This window comes from Antechinus flavipes, chromosome 2, assembly GCF_016432865.1.
Source record: "Antechinus flavipes isolate AdamAnt ecotype Samford, QLD, Australia chromosome 2, AdamAnt_v2, whole genome shotgun sequence".
NCBI lineage: Eukaryota > Metazoa > Chordata > Mammalia > Dasyuromorphia > Dasyuridae > Antechinus > Antechinus flavipes.
The window spans coordinates 419,363,275-419,372,512 of record NC_067399.1 but is presented as its reverse complement, the minus strand read 5'-3'; positions in this window follow the sequence as shown (position 1 = coordinate 419,372,512).

The window sequence follows — 9,238 nt, the reverse complement described above, 5'->3', positions numbered from 1 at the left end:
GGTCAAATTTGACTGTTTACCTAGAACCTTATCTATGTTTGCACATTTGTTTGTGAACAGATATCTGAGGCTGTAGGTGTTACTGCTCTCTCCTCTCCTTGATTTTGTATCCTGTGAATTTCTGGATAGCTCTACTGCTATTCTTCCTATGCTGTAATATTTCTCTTTAGGAAAACAAGATTAGTGGGTGTATTTAGGTGGTTCTCTGCTTTCACTTATAGATATGCAGCACTTAATTACTGTATTTACTCTGTATGGCCACCTAACAAGAGTTTCATCACCTATTCACTTCCATTTAGGGGACAAATTTTCAGTAAAAGGTATTGTACCTTTAAGAAGATTTAAATATAAAAAATGACACTGATTAACCTTTAAAATGGTGCCATTTAATCAAAGCAAGTAGATCTTTAATGGGTTTTAAATGAACTAATAAATCACAAGATTTTTCACTGGAATAAACCAAACGTTTGAAATAAATTCCATAATATTCCTGTTGAGGTATATATGGGGAGGCGTGGAAGACAATGGGTCTACACTGAGTTATTGTTCTGTTTTTGTCCTGTTCTCAGCAAGTTCTTTGTTTAAGACTTTAGCTCTGTGCACACGTAGGTTTGTGTCTTTTATGGGAATTATACAATTTCAAGGTTATGGAGAAGATCTGTCATTATGCAGTAACTTAAAAGTAATTAATTTTATATTTTTTAAAAAGTTGGTTATCTGAGGAAAAGGAAAAAAAAATAAAAGATCCAAATGCACAATACAGGGCAGAATCTCCAACTTTCTCTCTATCTGTCCCTCATTATATCTTCTCCTTTTGTCATCTTGCTGATTCCCAGCTCCCACTACTCATTTTCTTCAAGCATATATGAAGTATAGAGGGACCAAGCTGTACTCTGACATTAATTTCTTTAAAGATCAGTATAATCCACACACCATACCTAGTCTTACTTCCAACAAGATATAACCACAAAGCAAAAGCTGATAAACCAGATTATAATGTGAATTTCAGATTAATACATTTAAGACTGATGTACTAGAAAAAGTACTCACTAATCTAAGGTCTAAAGACGGGGTTGAAATACATGTTCTGTCAATTTTGTTCCCCTGGGTATATAATTTAACCTTTTGGGTTCCCAGTATCCTCATCTGCTAATTCAGGATGCATGATATCCATAGTACCAAAAAAGTGCTGGGTGTAGAGTCGGAAGAACTGGGTTCCAAACCTGCCTTTTATTTATTTATTTATTTATTATCTCATGGTTTAAAGCAAGTCATTTTACTATTCTGGATCTTGACTTCCTCATCTATAAATTGAGGCATTGGATTAGATCTGAAGCTCTAAATCTATGCACTTATGATCCAATTAGCTTAAAAATCCTGTGATCATTTATTTTAAAGTATGAACAGAATTAAATACAAAGAGATATGTAATCCTGCTAAACTGTGGTTAAATGATATATATTCCATACTCTAAGTAAGATTATGGAGGAAGCATACTTGTAGGAGGTGGGATAAGGTATGGTGAGAAAATCGGACTAAAGCACAGAAAACATGAAATAAGTTCCTTTTCCTTCATCAAATGTAAAAATAATATTGGTCCAATTTGGACAAGTAAGTCTGAGGCAAACTCACTCTATCCAGGAATTTAGTAACAAAGAACTAGAGGGTCCTTTTTCTAACTGGATTTACTCTACTTATACTCTAGAAAAATGGATTTCTAGTTCCAAACCCCATTATAATCAAACCATAGCACTTTGTGAGCTTATATATTACCAGCTTTAACTAGATATGTCAGATAAATAAAATGTTTTATAAATAAAGAGTTGTAGGAACATATTAAAAATAGCTTGTGTATCAGTAGGGTTTCAGTGTTCTCAAGTACAATATAAGGGGATTGGATGGATCAAATGACTCCAAAAACCCTTCTGTTTTTCAATCTGTGATCTTATAAAGACTCATTACTTGATACCTAATCTGATGAGATCACTTTGGCTAGTCATCTGATCACAAAGACTCTGAATCTATCACTTTACTCATTATTATGTGTAATTATTTTTTAGTGTTTGTTATTTAGTGTTTGTTATTTCTTCATCCTGTGAAGATTATACAAAATGATATATGTAAAGTGCTTTGTAAAAGTTAAAGCATCATCTAAATTAAATTATTTTTGTTTAATAAGTTATTCCTCAAAGTGTGATCAAAGAAAATGTATTATATGGTAAGAACAAAAAAAAATAGCACTTAAGCCATTGTTATACACATAAACTAAGAAATCTAGAGGAAGAGTCTTATTCTACTGCACTAATTGGCCTCACTACACCTTAGGAAGAAAGAAAAGATAAAAGAAACAAGTATTTTGTGGTGGCAAAGAAGCAGAAATTGAGGAAATAATCAATTAGAAATGGCTTACCAAGTTGTAGTATATGATTGTGATGGAATATTATTGCGAAATAAGGAATGATGAGCAGGATGGTTTCAGAAAAAGCTGGGAAGACCTATATGAATTGATACAAAGTGAAATGAGCAGAACCAAGAGAATACTGTATAAAGTAACAGCAATGTTGACAACAATGATAGTCAGTTGTGAAAAACCCAGCTACTTTGGTCAAGCAATAATGCAAAACAATTTCAAAGGACTCAAGAAGAGAAATATTATCTCCAGAGAGAGAATGAATGAACTCTGAATACAGATTGAAATATGCTTTTCTTAAACTTTATTTTTCTTGTTTTTTGTGTGTTTTGTTTTGTAACATGACTAATATGGAAGTGTTTTGCATGACTTCACATATATAATCAATATCATTTTTTGTCTTATCAAAAGGGTGATATAGTGGGAGGAAGGGAAAGAATTTTAAAGTCAATTTAAAAAAATAAATTAAAATTTTTATGTGTAATTGGGAAATATTTAGTGAAATAAAATTTAACAGTATGTTATAAAAATAAATAAATAAATATTATTAAGTAACTAACATAGGTCAAGCAGTGTACTAGATGATTTCTAAATATTATTTCATTTGATTCTCACAACAATGCTGGAAGGTATGCAAGTCACAGGGGTTGAGAAAGTACAGAAGGGCTGTGATTATACCAGTGTAGGCAGTACTCATTTTAGAGAGATCACAGAGCTATTGATGTACATTTGACTCCATGGTCCCTGAAATTTATATTCCTTTCATATTAGTATAGTTTGTAGAATAATGAAAATAGCTGGACATCTAATCCAAATTAAGTTACTTGAAGCAAAGATGGGGTCAGGTACGTGCACAGAATACTACATACCTGGCTTTGCAGTGAAATACCTATCACATAATAGGAGGCATTTCCTCTCCTGTTTTAGTTGTGAATAGGATACAGCAGTACAGAAATGGAAAGTTGCTTAAATAATGTGAGCAATAATGTGGTGTTAAAATGAGAAGTGTTTGAAGTTACATATTACATTCAAATGAACACTGCTATAATTCATTGTGATTAATGTTAATGTCAAAAATATTAAAGAAAGTAATAATGATTTCTATCTTCATGTAATGTGCTACCCTTTCTTTTATCTTTTATTCCCTCTGATCAATGAAATTAACGTGCAATAAATTCCAAACCAATAAAAAGAAATTTGTCTTTACACAGCAGTTTGGTCAGCCTGTGGGAATCACTACCACAGGAGGTCAGGGAGACAAATGCTAAGGCTGGCTTTAAAAAGGAATCAGATAATTTTATGACCATTAATAACACTTGTAGCTTTGCAAGCTCAGACATAGATAAGGGTAATCCAATCTTCCTTGGGGCACATACTAATTGCCTTCTGGGGTCAGAAAGACTTCCCCCAACCAACAAGTTACCTATTGGAGCTAGGTACAAAGGGGATGGGGACTTGGAGAGAGGACTCTATTGACATTTTATTGTGGGAAAAAGATAGGTTCTAGGCCTAGCTCTGGACTAGTTAGCTGTGTTACAATAGGCAGATCATTTAAGCTCTCTGGAGCTGTTTGCTCAACCATTAATTTAGGTTTAGATCAGATTTTGGGAGATTCTTCTATTTTTAAGATTCTTTGTGGGAGATAAATTATGCTGAAAGGTAGGGAAATGGGCAAAAGTAAAGGGAGATCATATTCTGCCTCCATTTTACTCTAGTTAGACCATAGCTAAGGAATTGTGTTTGGATCTGGGTGCCCTATTTTAAGAATACTGGCAATATAAATGACATACAATGTGGGAAAGTTAGAATAGAATGTTTGCTGAAAATAGAATTAGTTTATGAAGCTGAAGATGGTTGGCCTGGAGAAGAGAAGATTGAGGGCAGAGAAAAGTAGTTGTCTTCAATTATTTGAAAAATTATCATGTGAAAAGGAAATTAGTTTTGTTTTCACTGGATCACAGAGAAGAACATTAGCATCAAATTGCCAAAGTTTTAAAGAAATGGACTTTATTTTAATAAAAGAAAAAAAATTAATACTATACTAGAAGAGGAATGGTCTACCTCATGGATCTTAATAGCACAGTGAATAGGATGCTGTGCCTTCAATTAGGAGGAAGACTCAAGTTTCTGGGGTCAAATCTGGATTTAGAAACTTACTGGCCATGTGACCCAAGGCAAGTCACTTAACCTTGTGTGCCTCAGTTTCCTAATCTGTCAAATGATTGACATGGAGACAAAAACAGCAAACTATTTCAGTATTTTTGCCAAGAAAACCCCAAAGAGTGTTAGAAAGAGTCAGATATGATTGAAAACGACTGAACTACAAAAACAGGCCCTCAAAGAAGCATGGAATCAGAGATCTAAAACTGGAATGAGATCTACAAAGTCAAATGATCTAACCAATTCATTTCACAATTGAGAAAATTTAGGACTAAAGAGATTGAATGCCTTGCCCAAGACCCTCAGGTAGAAGAAAATAGCTGAGCCCAGAGTTCCCCTTCCATGGATCCAAATACTCAGCCAGTAGCAAGCTCTCACACAGTAACAATTGTGTTCTTTAGGATTCATTCGAGGCTTGAGAAATGATGCTCTGGGAATCTTGTGCAAAGAATTTCTTCAGTACTATAGGTGACAGTTATGAATAGAACAATAATTCAGGTAAGAGATAAAGATCTTGCAGCAGATCTGGGATTTGGAGACTTTGGCTTAGTATCACAGATTTTTAGAGTGGGAAAGATGATTCACTTTCTAATGTACCCCCACAGCCTCAATGAGCTTCCAACTACCGAAGGCTCGATGGCCAATCTTCAGAGATACTCTAAAAGAGATTCTTTGTCAGATATAACTTATATTGAATCACCTTTCCCACTCTAAGAATCTGTGATACTAAGCCAAAGTCCCCAAATCCCAGATCTGCTGCAAGATCTTTATCTCTTACCTGAATTATTGTCCTATTCATGACTGTCACCTATAGTACTGAAGAAATTCTTTGCTACAAGCTTCCCAGAGCATTATTTCTCAGGCCTCGAATGAATCCTAAAGACAACTGTTACTATGTGAGAGCTTGCTCCTGGGTAAGTGTTGTACATGACACATTAGAGGTACAGGGAAGACTTCTAACAATGGTAGTGCCTAGGAGATTGCAGGTCATTTTTGTATATCCCATAATCTCCATACATATAACTTTATCCTCATTGTATTCTAATTTCTTTTGAGTAAACACAATTTTCCATTGATCAGTTAATTAACTGACAAGTTGTTGTTGTTGTTGTTGTTGTTGTTTTTTACTCACATCTCATTTGACCCTCATGACAATTGTGTGAGATAGGTGCAATTATCAGAGCCATTTTTGCTACTGAGGAAATGGAGGCAAATAGAAGGAAAGTGACTTGCCCAGGAATATACAGGGAGTCAAGGTCTGAAGTTGCATTCGAACTCTTCCTGATTTCTAACACTCTATCTACTATGTCACTAGCAGCCTGTATCATGGGAACAGAATATTCAATATTGTATATGAACAACAGCAAATAAGCAATTTTTGTTGGAATGTAAGGCATATGAAGGGAAACAATTTGTAATAAACTGGGAAAATAGGCTTGATCCAAATTATGAAGGACTTTCATTACCAGAAAAAGGGGTTTATATTTTATACTGGATATAAAGGGAACCACTAACACTTTTTACCACTGACTTATAATAATATGTCTCTGCTTTGACAACTATGCTGAGGAAGGGAAAAACTTGGCATAAGGAGACCAACTTTGAGATTATTACAATGATTCAGAAGAAAGGTAATAAAGTCTTGAATCAGGATGATAGTTGTGTGAGCAGAGGAAAGAGATCAGATACCAGAAGTTTTAGGGAAGTAGAACTGATCATACATGGCAACTTTAAAAGGAAAAAAAATCTTATTACTTCGCCCATCACTTGAGGATTCCTACAAATTGACCTCCACATTGCTAAGTTATTCTATCTACAACTCTCAGCAGTAGGACACCATAATTCTGCTAATAGACTTATAATATATAGACACCATTTGCTTTCATAAAACTGCAGGGGTGAAATTCTACTTGAATTTGGTGTGCTCAAGCTCATGATTATCAATAATTTATTTTGAAGATTCATTTAAGTTCAATATATTTATTACCCACATATATATTTACAATAACATTCAATAAAGAAGCAGCTTGGCAATGTAGTGAGTTAGCCAGCCTCTAAGCCAGGAAAATCTGGGTTCGAAACCTACTTTCAAGGCAGCCTAGCTATTTGGACCTGGGTAAATCAAGATGTTCTTAGTACTGTAAGACCTTCTGTTTTAGAGAACAACATATCATGTGGGAGGTAGATGTGTTAACCAGGGTTACTAGGTAATTCCACAGAATAATATTAATAGTACAGTTACTATTTATGACATTAATAATACAATGAGGGGTAGCATGATGGAGTAGAAAGTTAGTTTTGGAGTCATAAAGACCTGGGGCAAAATATTTAATTTCCCACTATCCCAGACAAATTATCAGACTGATGTTGTAAGGAATATGCTGGCTTGTGTTGGTAAAGGGAGCTTCCTCAGTGGTAATTCTCAAAAATAGTAAAATCACAAGAATGGCTCAAGAAGGAAGAAGATGATGATGACAATTGATATTTATATGTAAGCTTTTAATTTATAAAATACAATAATACTCATTTGACCTTAAGAATCATTTTTGAGGTTGGTTAGTATAGTTATTGTTATTTCTATGTACATTAAAAAATAAATCAGAGAGAAGAAAAATAAAATAGTGTGGATTAGGAGTTGGAGACATACTAGTTCAGATCCCCCTTCAGACACTTAACATATATGTAATGTTGGAATGGTTACTTTGCTACTCTAATCCTCAGTTTTCTTATCTATAAAATGGAGTTAATAATCAACTTCATAGGATTGTTGTCAGGCTCAAATGAAATGATATCCATCAAACTCTGTCAACCTGAAAAGAGCTCTTTGTCATAAGATTCAAATCCAAATTCATGACTTCCTGTCCCTGATGTTCTGCTGAGCACAAGACAATGTTTTTTTTTTTTTCCCTTTTCTGTATTACTTTGTTGTATTCTATTCTTTCTTATTTTGTATTTTGTTCAATAAATACAAGTTATTAAAAATTAAACAAAAACAAAAGAAAAATTATAAAAAAGAAAATTAAAAACAAAGGAATAAAAAAAGAAAACATATTAATATGAGAAGAGAATAAAAAATAAATTATTCTGAGAAAGGAAATCATAGGTTTCAGTAGATTGTCAAAAAAACCCACAACAAAGATTAGGTTAAGGACCTTTGTCTTAAAAGATAACTTTTCTTAGGCCCATCCCTAATTTTAACCTTTCCCACATTCCCCAAAATCACTTCTTATTTAATATGTATTTTGTCTTTAGTTACATAAGTAATGCTACTTATCCCTAATAAGTAATGTAATATAATATAATCCTTAGTAGAATAAATTCTTTTGAATATGGGTGTGATTTATTATTTTTCTCTGTGGATGATAACTTACCTATATAAATTAAAAAGAGCAAGGACATTTCTAGTGTACATTCAAGGCATTTGGGATTTCTGACACCGAGCACATTACACACATAAGACCAAAGTGGAGGATCCCAATGAAGAAAGTGAGTTTCAGAGATAAGAGACTTGCACAGGGTCACCCAACTAGTAAGCATCTGAGGCAGAATTTGAAAGCAGGTCTCCTTGATTCCAACACTAATGACAGGGCCACCTTACTTGTTAAAGTGGAAAGAATACTGGATTTGGAGCTACAGCAGGTTTGAATCCCAATTCTGTTTCTTACTGCTGGGAGTGTAATAAGTCACTCTCCCTCCTTGGGATTCAGTCTCCTCATCTATAGAATAAAGAGGTAGCAACAGATAATTTCTAAGATCTCCTATGGTTCTAAATCATGTGACCATTGCCTTTGCCTGAAGATCACAAAAGACTTTTGTGCTCCTACTACTTACTATGTTTTACTTATTCATGCTCAAAGAGAGGTTCATTATGGCACCTCCATGGGGATTCTCAGCAGGCAGATTAAGCAACAAGGTCATTATTTGGTTATACTCACAAATTTTAAAATTTGAAAGGACCTTAGAGGTCATCTAGTCCCACCTCCTTATTTTAGAAACTAGAATCCAGACTAGTACAGCCTTTGCCCAAGATCATAGAGGTAGTGAATAGTAGCCTTAGAATTGAACCAAATATACTATTTGAATGAAAGTAAACTGTTTTTAAACCAATGTGTTTTCCATTGCACCATGCTGCCTTGCTTTGGTTTTATATGTATAATGTGCTTAGTGACAGTTACCCAAAATACCTTGAATTTACACAAGAAATGAACTTGTTCTTTTTAATTTATATGAGCTGGTTACCATCCAAAGACCTTACCAAATAAAATCCCTATCCCAAGGACAAAAACAATAAACAGAACTGGTTTGTAACAAACCAATCAAATCATTTTTTCCTACCAAGATTACCAAATTAATAGCTCATGAAATTACAGGAGTAGCAATATGGCTCTATCTTTCAAGAAAGTCAGCCTTGGAGTCAAGAAGACCTGAGTTCAAATGTCACCACCAATACATACTGGTTATATTACCCTGGATAAATCATTTAACCTTTCAGAACTCCAGAAAAGTCTCTAAGACTATAAGTTGAAGAAGAGGTACCAACTTGCACTGGTAAAGGGAGTTTCCTTATTTGGGAAATAATAGGTCCTACCCCTATTCCTTTCTCTAAAAAATATAGTTATTACCTACTCTAATGCATTCTAAACAATTCAATGGAATTACCACTTTTCA